At 46.0% G+C, this 17,102-nt stretch overlaps 1 protein-coding gene across 1 annotated transcript in view; it reads left to right on the forward strand.

Moving 5' to 3' along the window:
• The first annotated feature begins 1,024 nt into the window (after positions 1-1,024).
• Positions 1,025-17,102, forward strand: part of GNB1L (G protein subunit beta 1 like) — a 152,922-nt gene continuing 136,844 nt past the window's right edge. The window contains exon 1 of the mRNA XM_036750597.1: positions 1,025-1,115. The gene's annotated coding sequence lies outside the window, so the exon portion shown is untranslated. The remainder of the gene's footprint in view (positions 1,116-17,102) is intronic.

Genomic DNA, 17,102 nt, shown 5'->3' on the forward strand with positions numbered 1-17,102 from the left:
AATGTTCAAGAGCAATATCATCTATTTTCAAGTCTAGTATAATGGAGTGCTGGGCTTGAAATCTGGAAGACAGGTTCAAATTTTACCTCTTGCTTACTAGCTGTGTGACCTTCAGCAAATCACTTCACTTTTCTGAGCCTCGATTTCCACATCTGGAAAATGGAAGGGTAATAGTATCTTAAGTACTTACCCTATGTGGTTGCCCTGAGGCTCAAATCAAACAATGTATATAAAGCAATTTGTAAACTAACTTAAAGTTCTATATAAATATGTCAGTTATCATTATTATATTATAATAATTATAACCTGTATTTTAATTATAATATATAAAGTATACATTATTATACAAACAATGGTTTATCGTAACTATCCACGGCACTGATACTTAACATCCATCTATGACAATAAAACAAGAAACACTTTTAAAGCACCTACTATGTGCAGGCACTGTGTTGAAGGAGATACAAAGAAAAATTAAAAAACCAAAAAAAACCCCAAACCAGTCCCTTCTTTACATTCCATCTCGAAGACAACATGTAGACAAAATATATTCAGCATAGGTGGCTCAAAGGATTGGTAAAAAATAGCTTTCTTGGGGGAGGGGAGAGAACCAGGAAAGGCCTCATGTTGACCCTTGGAGGAAGGGGTTCCCCAGGTGAAGGGGGCGGGTGGCCATTCTAGGAAGGAGGACCAGCCTGGGAAAAAGCCTGGAGGTGGGAAACGGCACGTTCCTACGATGGCCAGGAGCAAGGCCCGTTACCAGGTTGGCCTGCCCGTGGGGTGGAGGGTACACTTCCGTGACCCAGACATGAAGTCAAGACCACACCTCGCGAAGGCGGAGGGTCTAAAGGGTCCTTGCATGCTGGCGGACAGCCTCGGTCCCGCAGTCCAATGAGGAGCCGCCCGTGCCCCTTCCGGGCTGGAGCTTCCGGGCTCTGGGAGCCACACGTAGGCCCCGCCCTCTACGTAGTGCCTTTCCAGTTCGCGCGCATGCGCACGCTAGACACGCCCCCTCTGCCGTCCCAGAGCATTTTCGGGCTCCGGCCGGCGCGCATGCGCAGCAGCCCGCGTGGAAGCCGGACCTTGACCTGCGTCCTTCTGGGGCGCGGCCACAGGTTAGTACCTCTGGGTTGCGGCGGGAGGGAGGACGCGCGCGGTACTGGTGGGGTGGCGTGTATGCGAGTGGGCCCGGCTCTGCGGTCCCCGGAGCGCCGGAGGACGGAAGGCTTCCCGCGCTCTCGGAGGGCACTTCCGGCAGCCCGGCGCAGGCACTTCCGGGAGGGGCGAGGCGGATGACGTCACTGTCTGCTCCTCTCTTTGCCCAGGTCAGGGCAGGCCGAGCTGGGCACGAGTGCCCGGGGTCCTCCCTGCTGGCCGTCCGTGCTGGCCTTCCCTGCGCCCTGCGGGGCTTACGTGAGAGCCTTCCTCCTCATCTCTAACGTGCGCCCTAGGAAGGTTTGGAAGTGGAGGGGGCGTGTCCGAGTCACGTGACTACACCTCTTTTCCCCTCCCACCTCCACCCCAACCCCTTGATATTGATGATCCTTCAGCCAGTCAAGCAACCAAGCATTTATTAAGCACCACCTGTGTATCAGGAACTGTGCCTGGGAACACAAAACCAAAGGGACACAGCCTTGTCCTCAGGGAGCTTCCAGTCTATCAGAGGAAACCACATGAACAACCTATAAGTAAATACAAAAATATACCAAATAAATACAAAGTCAATGGGGAGGGCTGGGGGATCTTCAGAGTTTAATGATGATTGTTCAAGTTTTAAGGTTTTCAAAGCCGTTTACATACATTATCCCATTAAGTCAACCACAACCCTGGGAGCAATGCCAGCCCAGCAGCATGAATTAGCCTCTGCATTTCACAGGTGAGAAAGCTGCAGGTCAGGTGACTTCATAGAATCCCAGAAATGGCCTGTGCCTAGCGGTCATCTGCTCAAGAAAAGCCCTGGAAGTGTGCCAGACAAGTGGCTGTCTAGCCTGACCTTAAAAATGCTCTCTTTTTGGACCCCACTCTTGTATAGCGCTGATGCTGTGGGGTTACCTTTCCCTCGAAATGAGCCAAAATTTGTCTCTTCAGCCCCCTCTCCCTGTCTTCTTGTGCCAAGAGGAACATGTCCAGTTACTGTTCCCACAGTAACAGCTATTTCCAGAGCATTTTAAAGTTCAATTCGGTAAACATTTATTAAGCACTTACTATGTGCCAGACAGTGTACTAAGCTCTGGGCATACAAGCAAGGCAAAAGACTGCTCCTGCCTTCAAGGAGCTTGCAGTGTAATGGGGGGGATGACAACATGCAAACAAATACATACAAAGCATGCTGTGTACAGGATCAGTAGGAAATAATTAACAGAGGGAAAGCACTGGAATTAAAAGGGCTTGGAGTTAGGGATAATGCAGAAAGTTAGTAGTCGTGTGACCCTGGTCAAGTCACTTAACCTCTGTTTGCCTTTGTTTTCTCATCTGTAAAATGGGGCTAATAATAGACCCCACCTCCGAGTGTTGTGAGGATCAAAGAGATTATCGTTGTAGAGGGGTTAGCGGCCCCTGGCACAGCTTATTAAAGCTGTATAAATGTTAACTATCGTTGTTATTATTATGGGCATTTTTTTTACTCTGATCCTTTTTTAAGTACTCTTAAGAGAATGGTGCCAGACTCGGAAATGATCTGGGCAGCCTGCTGATCTAGCAAGCCGCAAATTAGCATTATCGAAGTCGTATTGTGTTTTTATTTTGTCAAACATTTCCTGATTACGTTTTATACTTCTGCTCTAAGACGCTTTGCCACCACTTATTGGAGCACATTTGTCTGTCTTTAGGCACGGTGTAAAATGACAGAGTCTCGGAATTGGTCATTTTGGGATTTACACACTGGTCAGAGAACGTTTGAGTACATGCTGCACGTGGAATACTACATCCTGACTTCTGAGTGGGCACTAAAAGGGAAGGTGTTCTGGGCTGTTTGAGTCAAAGTGGAGGAGGCTTTAAATCAGGCCTTTGGGACCTCGATGAGGTCCCAATGTGGTGTTGGCTCTGGTGAGAGGCCAGGCTAGACATAGTGACTTAGGAGGTAGTCAGATCTAAATCATGAGCATCCTGACAGATGGAGGGTAGCAGAGTCCAGCACGATTCTGCTACTCCGGTCATTAAGCATTGAGTATTGATGGAGTGCCGACTGTATACCTCGTCCCATGCTAGGCAGTTCAGTTCCACTAAGTCATATAGATATGTCTGTATACATTGTAGGACTCTGTTTGATCCATGATGTCACTGAAGGGTTTACTCCCTCCTGTGGAGCAGATTGAAGCCCATTCATGCTTTAACCTGTGTGATCTTTGCCCAGCTGTTTACATGACCCTTCCTAGAGGATCCACCCACTGGGCTAGAGGCCTTCTTCTAATCATCTGTTTGTTGTCCCCGAGCACGTATTCATTATTCCATGCCCAGCATGTGTGGGGGAGTTGAAGCAAGGCCAAGACATGGTCCCCTCTTCCAGGCACAGCCCATGGGGTGTGTGTGACTCCGGATGACTTGCCTGCCTCCTTTCCTCCTATCATAAGAACTCTTTGACACTCTGTGAGTGCACGTCTTCATTGTCCATACACCACAGCCAAACACCTACTGTGTGTCTGCCTGTTGCTCTTTGAATGGCTTCCGTGATGTAACATCACTGGAAGTGCATTGATGCTTAAGTGATGGACCTTTGGGTCAGGGAGTAGCTTGGGGCCCCCGGAGCTGCTGGTCAGTTTCTCTGATGCAATCCAGCCTGCTTTCCTCCTCCTACTGGGTGATGGGTCCTGCTTGTTGTCCATTTGCCGCCCTGGTCCAAAATATTGGCAAGAGGACCTGGGAGGGGGGAGGGGAAGGAAGGAATATGTCATCAGCTGGGCAGTAGCATGCTTTTTTGTGCCTCCTTTCTCTGATCCCTTTTGAGTGGCTATGGGTCTCACTGAGGGGGCTTCTGTTATGACCCCAGGCTCTATCCACTTGGCAGAATACCATCTACCATATGTTGTCCTTGCGTGGAATTTACAGGGAAATCTCTCTGGGTGTTGTCCTCCATGGCATTGAGAAAACATTGGGCAGTGTGAATCTCCCTATCTCATGGCTCACCGGATAGTGATCCTCAGGACGATTGGGCAGAGTTGTCTCTGTGGTTTAATCTCTCGAGGAATTTGGATAAATATGGTGGATGCCTTGTTGAAGAGAGCAGCCCATGTAGCAGTGTAGTGCTTGTGCACATAGTAGGCACTTAGCAGGCACTTAGCATAAGTTCAGCAAATCGAATGTTGTATGTCATTGTATTCTGTATGTGCTATATTGTGTTAGACTAGGTTCTGTTGGAATTCACACAAGGAAAGGATTGGTGTGGGCTGGGCTAGTCAGGGGAGGCTTCATGGGAGAAGCGAAATCTGGGGTGGGCCCTTGAGAATAAATGGTGTTTATATGGAGGTGGCTGAGGGGGACGGTGTCTCTCAGATGGGGGGACAGTCCTGAGGGAAGGAAACGTGGCCTATGCAGAGACCTGTTAAGAGCCTGCACTGACTTGAGCAGAGAGTTTGGGTTCAGGAGGAACAATGAGCCTCATTGTGGAAGGAGACCAAATGTAGAGTTAGAAACCTGGGTTTGAGTCCTGTCTTTGCCACGTGCTCATCTGTAAAATGAAAAGGTTGTACTTGACGTCTCTGATCCCTTCCAGCCCTGAATCCCATGAAATTAATGTGGGGCCAGTGGATGGAGTGTCTTGGATGCCAAGGTCAGAGTCTGGACTGGAACCAGTCGGCAATAAGGGACCGTCTTATTTTCTTAAGCTAAGGAGTGACACAATGAAAACAGTATTTTGGAGAGATGAATTCGGCAGCATGTAGGATGGGCAGGAATGGGGAGAATTTGGAGGCAGAGAGGCCAGTTTCCAGCCTGGCCTGGGGAGGCGGCATTAGGAGTGGAGAGGAAGGAATGGCTCCAGAGAGACGACAAAGGAAGAATCAATGGGATATGGAGAAGGTTCAGGAGGGAAAAGCCAAAGACCCCTTGTCTGCATCTAGCCCAGGGGCAGGGGCATTTGGGGGAGATCACTGGCATCTGTGGGGATGGAGAGTGGGTTGAAGGGAAGATGAGCCAGTGATGCCTCCACTGAACATCCATTGGGATCTGGAGTTTGGGGGAGGGCTGGAGATGGAGGCTGGAGAGTCACTAGACTTCCCCCTGCCACTAGACTCCAGGCCCTGCTACTTCTGACCTGTGAGGCGACTGCTTACCCTCCTGGACCTCAGTTTGCCCTGCTGTAGAGTGAGGGAGCAGATGGCCTCTGGGGCCCCTGGCAGCTTGGAGTCAGAGAACCTGGGTTCACTTCCCATTCCTGTGGCTTATGACCTGTGTGACCTTGGACAAGTCAAGGTCCCCAAGCCCTGGTTTCCTCCTCTGTGAAAGGTGGGAGCTGGGCTGGATGCCTCTGAGGTCTCTTCTAGCTGGAGGTAGGTGGTGCTTGGGGAGTTTCTCAGGAAAGTGATTTGTCCATGAATGAAGAAATGAAAAGCATTTGTTGAGTGCTTCCTGTGTGCAAGCACTGTGCTAACCAGTGGAGAGACAAGCAGGGCGGGGCCTGCCTCCACAGAAAAGGCATTTGGGGAGATTCAGGCACAGTGAGTGGATGGCCTTAAAGAGCCCCTCCCACTCTGAGCTGGAAGACACCCCTTCTTTTCCTTTTTTTTTTTTAAGTATTATTTTATTTAATTCTTTTTTTTTTTTTTTTGGAGGCAGCTAGGGTTAAGTGACTCGCTACTAAGTGTCTGAGGCTGGGTTTGAACTCGGATCTTCCCGACTTCACTGGGCCACCTTGCTGCCGCCCCTTCTTTTTCTTTTAAACACGTTTGTATTGTTCATTATTCTGTATTTGACAGACACCAGCTTCCCTCTCTCCCTTCTCTCCCTTCCCTCCCCAACCTTCTTTCCTCTCGGAATCTATAAAACAAAACTCTTTAACGTCCAGAATCCTGTTCAAGCAAAGCAAATCCGCGCTGGCCATGCCATACGTACCTCCCTCTGGGTCTGAAACACAGCGGCTGTCTGCTTTGGTCACTTCGTGTAACGGTCCTCAGAAGGCATTCAAAGCTCTCTTTCTTTAGGGTTGTAGGTGGTTCAGTGGGTAGAGGGCTGGAGCCAGAGTACAGCCTCAGACACTTACTGCCTGGGTGATCTTGGGTAAGTCACAGCACTCCTGTCTGCCTCTGTTAGCTCATCTGTGAAGTGGGAATAAGTTGTTGTAAAGATCAAATGAGATAATATTTAAAATGCTTTGTACATCTTAGAGTACTGTATGAACATTAGATGCTGTCATCGTTATTAACAATGATTTACTATTATTAACTACAACAATAGTAAATTATTTTCCTGGTTCTGCTCACTTTAATCCACACCAGCTCATATAAGTCTTCCCATGTGTCTGTGTCTTTTTTATCTCTTTGTTACTGTGCAATAATATTCTGTTACATCCAGACCCTATAATTGGTTCAGCCTTTCTCCAGATTAATGGGCACCTCCAATCTTCCAGTTCTTTGCTACAATAGAAAATGCTGCCATAAATATCTTTGTCCATATGAGTCCTTTTCCTTTGTCTTTGGTCTCAATACGCCTCGCAGGAATATCGCTGCCTCAGAGGCTTTAGTGGCTTTTGGCGTCTGTTTCTGAATTGCTTTCCCGAATGGCTGGAGCAGCGTTACCTGGTCTGTTCTCCCACAGTCCCGCTGACAGTTGCCGTCTTATGTTTTTGGTCATCTTTGACTATCCGATGGACGTGAGGTGGAATGGCGGCATTGCTCTGATTTCTGTTTGTCGTATTATTAGTGATTTAGAGCATTTTTTCGTATGGCTGTAGGGAGCTTGGTCTTCTCCTAGTGCACTGTGGGAAGGCCATTTGGAACTATCCCCAGAAAGTCACTAAGCTGTGTGTAAGCACTCCTTGACCCAGCTGTGCCAATACCAGGCCTCTGTCACAAAGAAATCAGAGAAAGGGGAAGAGGAACCGTATGGACAAAAAATTGGTGGCAGCTCTTTCTGTGGGAGCCACAAAGTGGAAACTAAGGGGCTGTTCTCTCACAAGGCCCAAATAAATTGTGGCATCCAAATGTAATAGCAGAGTTATCGTGTGATTAAAAACCAACGATACAGACAGTTTTAGAGGAAAGGGGAAGACGTTGATGAAGAGATATAGAGCAAAGTTAGCAGGGCCAGGAGAACAGTTTATACAGTGATAATAGCATCCTAGAGAAAAGCAACTTGGAAAGACTTTCCAACTCTGATCAGTGCAATGTTACAGAGAGTGAAGAGGAACCACACCACCCACTCCTGCCACAGAAGTGAGGGACTCAAGATACGGAAAGAAGTGGACAGTTTCCAACATGGCGAATGTGGGTTTCTTTTACCTGACTGACTGCAGCTCTGTATCTGGGAGATCTGACTTTTGATTTTTGGTTTTTAAATTTGCTCAGTGGAGGTGGGGGGAGGATAGTGGGAGGGGCAGATAGATTTAAAAAGTGAAAGAAGAAAGAAAATCAGTCCCTGATCACACCCACAGCACATTGGCTGACTGGGACCATTTATCTCTAGGGGAATGGTTTTTGTTTGTATGTATTATGCTCCTTTTTCATTTTTACATGGAACTTGTCCATCATTTCTTTTTTTCCCTTAATATTATTTTTCCCCAATTACATGTAAAGATAGTTTTCAACATTCATTTTTGTAAAATTTTTTGAGTTCCAAATTTTTCTCCCTTGCTTCTTCCCTTCCCCCCTCCCCAAGACAGCAAACAATCTGATGTAGTTTATACGTGTACAAGCATGCTAAACATTTCCACATCAATCATGTTGGAAAGCAGAATCAGAACAAAAGGGAAAAACCACAAGAAAGAAAAAACCAAAAAAAAAATAGTCTGCTTCGCTCTGCATTCAGACTCCATCCTTCTTTCTCTGGATGTGGACAGCATTTTCCATCGTGAATCCTTTGGAAAAGTTTTAGGTCCTTGCATTGCTGAGAAGGACCAAGTCTATCAAAATCAGTCCTCGCACACCGTGACTGTTACTGTGTACAGTGTTCTCCTGGTTCTGCTCGCCTCACTCAGCATCAGTTCACATAAGTCTTTCCAGGTTTTTCTGAAGTCCGCCTGCTCATAATTTCTTACATTTGCACACTACAGTTTGTTCAGCCATTCCCCATTTGATGGGCAGCCCCTCAACTTCCAATTCTTTGCCACCACAAAAAAAAGCTGGTAAAAATATTTTTGTGGATGTGGGTGCTTTTCCCTTTTTTATGACCTCTTTGTTGTCCATCATATCTTGACCGTCGTTAATTTCAGTGACTTGATGTCAGTTTTATTTACATCTCCAATCCACCCAACTTGGTAGAGTTGTGTCTACCTTATGAGTTCTTCCTAGGATCCTGGATCTAAGGCTATGAAGAACGTTGGAGGCCTTCCAATCCCCCACCTTTATTGTGCAGATGAGGAAACTGCGGCCCTTGTAGATTAATTGACTTGCCCAGGGTCACACACATTATAAATGGAAGAGGCAGGATTTGAAGCCAGGTTCTGGGGCTAGTGTTCTTTCTGCTGGGCCACTCTTTTGACTGCCAGTAGACTATGAGCTCCTGGCCCTTGTGTCTTTTTATCACAAGCCCCTCACACAGTGCCTGGGTCATATTAGGTGGTTAGTAAATTTTTTCCGCTGATTAGCTCACTCTTGTATCTGTCCATGGCCAATCCAGGGCCCACCCGTGTCCCTCTTGGTCTGACGTGAGCAGGGTGTGCGCTTGAGGATGCTGCCAGATGGGTGTGATGACCGGTGAATAGGAAGGAGCTGCTCATTTCTTGGTCCCTCCATAGACAAGTTTGCTACCTCAGCTGCCAGCACATTCTGGTGTGGACACCTTAAATGCAAAGATCAGGAATCACTTAGGGCTGAACAGTGCACGTGGATGCCAGTCTGTGCCCAGGCCAAAATGAAGAGAGAGAAAAGCAAGCAAGAAAAGGAAAGGGAGCAGAGGGCAAAAGGGAAACCGAAGAAAGGGAGAGAAAGGGGTGATACAGGGACATGTGATTGAAGAGTCCTTCCCGCGTGGCTGCGCCCGGGTCATCGGGCACCTGTGCCAAGCCTCTGCTACTGCAGATTTATATTTTCCTTTCTATGTTCATAAAGTATTTTACATGAAATGATAATAGCGTGAGTATTATACTGCTGTGTTACAGATGAAGAAATGGAGGCTCAGAGAAGTTTGAGTAACTTGAGAGTGACATCCTGGGACCGTGATCCAAGTGCCATTGGATTTGCAGAAGACTGGGGGGGGGCAGGGAGTAACACTCCTGACTCTGTGTGTGTGACTTTAGGGAGCTCACTTAACCCCCTTTAGCCACACTGCTGTCTGTGAAATGAAGAGAGGCCATAGAGATGGTCTCTAAGCTACCGTTGGGATAGGTGCTGGAACCTGGATTTCACTGGTGGAGGGAAGTCCAAGGTGAAGAAATATCCTACATCAATGCAGATCAACACCTTCCTTTTCACTTAGAAAGCCTTCTGGGGCCATGCTGGGTAAGTGACTTGTCCAGGGTCATGCAGCCAATCAGTATCCAAGGTGGGACTTGAATCCAGGTCTCGTTGGCTTCAAGTCCAACTGTATGTCAGGAGTTCTCAAACTTTTTGGTCTCAGGGTCACTTTACACTCTTAAAAATGATCGAGGACCCCTAAAGAGCTTTTCTTTATGTGGGTTATAACTGTCCATATTTACTGTATTAGAGATGAAAATGTTTTCATATTATTGTGGTAATAGTTTTGACTTCTTGACCCCCTGATGAGGTCTGAGAGACCCCACGGATTCGTGGACCACCCATTGAGAGCTGCTACACTGTACTGGCGTCCTGCTAAGGTCCCGTTCAGATCTTTTGTCCTGGGAGGCTCCAAGGGGCCCAGCTGCACAGAAACCCAGGCCTCCTCATTTCACTGGGAGGGTTCTGTCTCACAGTGATCACGGGGCCTCATCTGTCTTCTCTGCAGACTGCTGGGCTGTGGCTTACCTGATGACTCCTTCAAGGCTTCTCGCTCTTACAAAGTAGGATTAGAGGAGAAACGTAAAGTGCAGGAGAGATTAGCCACTTAGTTGGCTAATCTGTGTGTGCTCAAAATGGCTGTTATTTCCCTGTTCCAGAAGAGTGCGGGTGAGCACCCACTATGTTAATTCTTGGTTCCAGTTAGTTAGTTACCAGACGATCCAGTATTAGTCACAGGCAGATAGGTGATGGAGAGCAGGGGAGAGGGAGGAGGAGATATTTGGCAAAGGTGCGGCTAAGCGTGTTCTTCATAGGAGTGTGCTGGAAGAAGCTAGTCCTCCTTCCAGTAATGTGGTTTTGACTCTCTTTACCTTGGTGTGTAAATACAGATAAGGATCTAGATTAGAAAACCGACATGCAGATTAGACTTAATCAGGGCTGACATTTCAACATAGATAACATAGACTATAACATTTGGGAGAGACACAGAGAGAGAGACAGGCAGACAGACACAAACAGACAGCAACAGAGAGAGAAAAGAAAGAGTGAGAAAGGAGAGAGAGAAGAGACAAAAAAGGAGAGAGAGAAGAGGGGGAGAGAGAGAAGAGAGTGAGAAAGAGGGGAGAGAGAAGGAGAGGAGAGAGTGAGAAAGAAAGGAGGGGGGGAGGGGGGAGAGACAGAGAGAGATCATCTGTGTGAGGAAATTGGAACCTTACTGTGGGCTACAGGAAGATTCCCTCTCTAGCCATTTCAGGGGAGGCTGGCCAGGGGCATGCTTGACTGTGGTTCTCCAGGGAGGAAAAGCACTTAGGAAAGCCAGGAAATAGGCAATGGACTGGTTGGTCCTTGGTCAAGGTCCAACTGTTAATGTTGGGCCAGTGGTTACAGTGACCTGTGGCTTCTCAGTGTGGGTGTGTTTGACTTGAGAGAAAAATTGAGCAGAGTTAGTGTGGGGGGCTCTGCTCCGAATGTGGGCGCCACCTGGGGAACGGGCTTCTTTTCTTTGTGCCCTGTGTGGTCTGTGGCAGTGTGTCCCTGTTTGCTGCCACCCCTCACCCCACATATACCCAGCATGTACCAGTGCAGAGCGGAATCCAGCAATGAGCCAGAATCCAGTAAACAAAGTTGGAGGCTCTGGCGCCATCCCCTGTGACTTTCCTGAATCATGGCCACAGCTGAGCTTGGCTCCTGGTTTCCTTTCTCATGCCAGTCAGTTTAGTTCAGCCCCCTCATTTTACAGAAGAGGCCCATAAGCTTTTAGAAGAAATTTTCTGAAGGTCGTGTAGGTAGTTACTGGCTAGACTTAGGACCAGAGCCCAGCTCTCCTGACGACCTGCCGGCAATTCCTCCATTATGGTGTCTGCCATTTTTATGTTTCAAATATTGCTTCTTGTGATACTAGGGCTGGTTTTGTTGTGTGTGACAGGGTCTTGGAGACAATAATGAAGTCCTGGCCTACGATAAAGCGTTTATGAAGATCTTTCTAGCAGTGTAACGGATGTTATCTTCTAGTAGTGAAATGAAATTACTCTTAGAATAAGGTTGGAGAGCAAGGAAGGTCTTTAGGAGCATGACCCATTGCAGAAGTATCATTCACATGGCCTGAAACTCCTGAGTTCAGGTCTGTACCAGATTAAAATAGAATTGGGAAATATTTAACAAAATGAATAAAAATATAATACATAGATAAAAAACATACAAAAACGCACATGTGATTTCCTAAATTAGCATATGGCCACAGGGATCCTTCTGTATGGTTTAATGGCCCCTGTTTCTTTTTTTTCCCCTTTTTTTGTTGGTTTTTAAAGAATATTTCCCCCCCAGTTATATTTAAAGATAATTTTATTTTTAAAATTATATTTTATTCTCCCCAATTATATGTGAAAACAATTAACATTCATTTTTTAAAAAAATTTTTGAGTTCCAAATTCTCTCCTTCCTTACCCTCCCCTCTCCATGAGATAGTAAGCCATTTGATATAGGTTGTACATGTGCAGTCTTGCAAAACATATTTCCATACTAGTCATGCTGTGAAAGAAAACACAGACCAAAAAAAAAACCTCACAAAAATTTTTAAAAAGTCAAAAATAGCCTGCTTTGATCTGCCTTCCAACTCCATCAATTCTTTCTCTGGAGGTGGATAGCACTTTTCACCATGTGTCCTTTGGAATGGTCTTGGATCATTGTATTGCTGAGAAGAGCTAAGTCATTCATGGCTGATCATTGTACTATGTTGACAATGTTGCTGTTACTGTGTGCAATGTTCTTCTGATTCTGCTCATCTCACTTTGAATCAGTTCATGTAAGTCTTTCCAGGTTTTTCTAAAACCATCCTGCCTGTCCTTTCTTATAGCACGATAGTATTCCATCACAATCATACACCACAATTTGTTCAGCTATTCCCCAATTGATGGGCATCCTCTTAATTTCCAATCTTTGCCAACGCAAAAACAGCCGCGATAAATATTTTTGTACAAATAGGTCCTTTCCCCTTTTTAAAAAAAAATCTCTTTGGAATACAGACCTAGTAGTGGTATTGCTGGATCAAAGGGTATGCACAGTTTGATTGCCTTTGGGCTTAGTTTAAAATTGCTGTCCAAAATGGCTGTATCAGTTCACAACTAGTGGCCTCCATTTCAATTTGAATTTGACACCACTGGTTTAGTGGAAAGAGCCCTGGGTTTGAATCTTGATTCTGCTACTCACTGCTGGGTGACCTTGGGTAAGTGGCTTATCCTCTCTGGGCCCTTGTCTCTTCATCTGTAAAATGAGGGGTTTGGACTCTGATTACTCAGATCCCTTATGATGCTAATGGAATGATTTTATGATCCGCTCGTATTAATGACACCAAGACCACCTAAAACCAAAGTGAACTGATATCCTAGCGAAGGGAGTAGTTGGCCTAGTCAAGAAACGATTGTTTTGGTAAGGCTCGAATGCAAATGGTCCCGGAGTCGGAGTTTGAATGGTCTTGCCTTTCTAGTGAATGAATCTCCTGTCTTGGGGACATACAATATTCATTAGTCAATGCCTTTGGGGGACTACGTGAGTGAAATTCATGAATGGAGCAACTGCGAAACTGCTGTTTATTCCTTGGTGAATAAAGTCCTGAATGGAGCCATTTAAACTTCTGCTTTCTTAAAACTGCCCCCTAGCTTTTCTGGGCATTTTGCTGCAAGTGAAGCAGCAGTAACACATTAGAATATGACCCCTGAAGACACTGCTCTCTTGAATTCTCATGTTATTACTTAATTCTCCTCAACTTTGAGGTGTAAAGTTAGACCTTGTAAGCTTGGTGAGCTGTTCACAGAATGGCAGGATCTTTCTTTGGTAAATATGTCTGCCGCAAAGCATCTTTAGTGTCTGAGCTGTTTAATTGTATTCAGTAACAGGAATGCCAAGTGCCAAGAAAAGCAGGCCCAAGGAGCCCTCTGTGACTGGCCAACTGGCTAATGATTGGTGGCCTGGGACTGGCAAGCAGGATCATAATTAAAATGAAATAAATATACGAGAGATGACCTGAGTCATGACCATGATTGGGTTTTGTGGGACTGGTAAATGCCCAGTGGACTAAATCAGGGGTAGGGAACCTGCGGCCTCAAGGCTACACATGGCCTCAAGGTGGCTTGCAGGTTTCCCACCCCTGGACTAAATATTTCGTTTAGTCCTAGCAGATTTTTTTATGTAGCAGAGTTGGCCACGCAGGCATGCCTTGTCTGATTTCATATTTGGTTTTATGAAAACACATTTCTGCATGTGTACTAGGCAGATTGGGGATGGTCAGCTGACTGCTGGGTCAGGTGTGATTCTATGGAGGCTCGTGTTTACGTCTGCCACACCAAATGGTCAAATGGATTAAATATGCTAATGAAATTATGGCAAGGTGATGCTATATATCTATGTAGGCTTTTCCAAATATTACTTTTGGAACTGAAACTCATTAAAATTGATATTCAAAAAGATAATCTCAACATTAACCATTATGGCTGAATAAGGATGAAAATAGCACAGGGAAGAAATAGCCTGTTCCTATTATTAGGTGAATTGCTAATATATCCGTTCATGGGCTATATGCTTTCCAAGCAAGTCAACATGATGGACATCAGTCAATGAAATTGACTGAGGCTGACTTTAGAACTGGTCATTCATTACTCGAGATGTAACATTTCTTCTTGGCTTTCCTAGGAGAAGAGAGCATTCATTTTGGGGTTATCTCTCCATGTGGCTCTCTGGCGGGATTGTGCACATAGACCTCTTTACCCCATATACACATGAAATAATGATTTGGCTGGAGCAGTACCAACTCCTTTCAGGGCCTGTTAGGTTTATGACTGTTTTTTAGATTTGTAGTCAGCCTGGAACCTTTAACTCTCACAGAGAAAGCCTATTTCTGAGGCCCAGACCTGAGACTTGTGCAGCAGTCCACAGGACGATGTGCTTTTGGGCATTGGTGTACCAGGGCATGCTCAAGGGTCTCTGTCATCTTCTTTGCTCAAGCTGAACTTGTTAACTCCCCACCATTTTTCTCCACATGGGTCTAGAATATAAATGTTTAGTTCCCTGAATCTCAGAATCTTAGAGCATGAACAGAGACCTTCTCTGACTCAGTCTTCCTGGAAGCACATTCAGTGCAGATGGATGGCCTATTGTAGGACCTTCCTATGGATCTCTTACCATTTCATGGGTGGGTCTGTTCAGGGAAGCAGGTACGAAATCTGTGCAGGCCTTTGTTTGGTCTGGACTTGTACGTCTCATTGGTGGCTATTCTGTTGGCTATACTCCTAAGGGACATTCTGCCTGTCTTGATTGGATTTTTCACTTCCTGATCAAGCAGGGCATATAGGACAGTGTGTTGTCTTGTAGCTGAGTTCAGTGTGTCTTTTCAGGTGTGTGTTACTGATCCGTATCTTTGGATGTGGATAGGCTGGGTGCAGGCTGGTCTACGCCCTCAATTTTCTTCAGGCTTATCCTGAATAAGGAACAGGCCCCTCTCCAAGATGGTGTGGAGGAGGCAGCTGGGGACACAGTGGTATTGTTAGTATGGCAGACTCTACTGGCAGCAAAGTGGACAGCATCCTGCCAAGAGAGCATGTTGCTCCTTATGGTTCATCTTGGGGAGGGGCCCAGCAACATGGGGAGGCAGCATTGGCATGGGTATTGGGAAACACAGATCGTTCTAAACCCAGATGAGGCCAGTGGTGGGATGCCAGGCTGATGTGATCCAGGACTCCAGATCAAGAACTTGGCTCTAGCCCAGAACTTAATTCCGCAAGCATCCATCATACCAGACATCATGTTGGGTGCTGGGCACACACAAAGGTGAACAGCCACTGCCCTCAAGGAGCTTCCATTCTGCTCTTAAGAGTTTCTAGGGGCCCAGAAAAGCTTCTGTTTCATCATTGAGTGAGGATGGCTCAATCCCTTCTTGGTTGGTTGGTTGTTGTCCTTTGTTCTCTAAGATGACCAAAATGACATCACTCTGTTAGAGCCAAGGTTCAGTGTGTCAGATTGTGGCTGATCACACCAGTAGGAGCTCAGAATGCTCTCCCATAAGTTGGGCACAAATAGTCCATGCGAACATTTGGGGTAGAAGTCTCAATCCATTTTTACCAAGGACAGAAAAAAAATTGTAGGGTGATGCTGCTAAGTATGCTAAGCACCCTTGGGCTTCCATCCATAGCCAAGCTGCCTGCTACATTTGCCACATTAAATTGATATTTGCACAGGAAGCCAGGGAAATAGGCTAAACCTTTGTTCTTGAAGGCTTTTTCAACAAGACACCTGGGAAAGGCTCCAAAACACATTGATGTGAGGGTGATGCAGGAGCCTGGAGGAAGCTGGGTCAGTCTTCTATGGCCACAGACATGGAGTCTTTCCCAGTCTACTTCCTCATCAGCAAGGATTTCTCAGACACCTCTGTTTGAGATTCTCTTGGGCCCTTGCTTTGGCGGCACTCACCTGTGTGGCCCCAGTGAGGTAGCCTGGTTTTTTCTTCTTTTTTTTTCAAATGCAGAAAAATGGAATTACTTGAAGAACCCTAAAGGCATGCTGTTTTTCAAAACAACCTTTATCTGATTTGTCCATGAAGCCCCCTCCCATATGAGCCCAGGTCACTTTGGCCCTTCAGAGAAACACTGGAAACATTTGTAAGCGGGTCTCTTTCTTACCTTCCTTCTCTGGGGTCTTATAGAGAGACCTTGGAAGGAAAGTGTTTCTATCCCAGTTATCTTTAAGTAGCAGAACATGACCCAGCAAATCCCCTGCCTCTCAGCTGCTGTTTCCTTGGCTACAAAACATTGATCATACTGGTCCTGTGCACCTTAGGGTCCTAGTGGGAAGTGTGCCCACTAAACTGGGAAGTCTTGTATTGATTTATTATTAGATACTAGACATATTATTATATATTATATATCATATATTATTAGATAGCTTTTCACAACCTCTAAAATCTTTAGTCTTTACAATTGTAATAATCAGTTCCCATCCTCACCCTACCCCCCCAAAAGTCTAGCCTTTTTTTAAAAAAAAACCCATTGTTTTCAGTGGGATATGAAATGAGACTCCTTCAGGAGCCTCCCCTGAAAAGAGTGAGCATGAGCTGCTTTCCGTACAACACTGTCCAAGCCCAACGTGGAGCCCTGAGGTGCAGAGGCACATCCACCAGTGAGCGGACTAGTCCCTCTCCATACTTTTAGTCAGGACTGAATGAGGAGGCACCAGGAGTCTGAATGGTAACACTGAGGAGGGAATCGTTTCTGTCTGCTAAATGCAGTTATGGAGTAAGAAGTGAGCCTAGTTCTCTGAAGGGATTGTGCATCATTTGATTTCAACTGTGACCAGGTTTTCACCCCATTAATTATAATTGGTTAACAACGGCCCCTTCACATGCCCAGACATATTTCCTTGTTTTCTAACTAAGTAAAACAAATATTTACTTGATTTCATCCATGTCAGCCCTCTCCTCCCACAGCCTTTCCCTGCCTTAGTAGACAGCCTATATGAGTCAGTCACTCAAACAGCATTGCGTTTGCTCTGTAGTAGGCATCGTGCTAAGCACTG

This window comes from Trichosurus vulpecula, chromosome 1 (assembly GCF_011100635.1).
Source record: "Trichosurus vulpecula isolate mTriVul1 chromosome 1, mTriVul1.pri, whole genome shotgun sequence".
Classification (NCBI taxonomy): Eukaryota; Metazoa; Chordata; class Mammalia; order Diprotodontia; family Phalangeridae; genus Trichosurus; species Trichosurus vulpecula.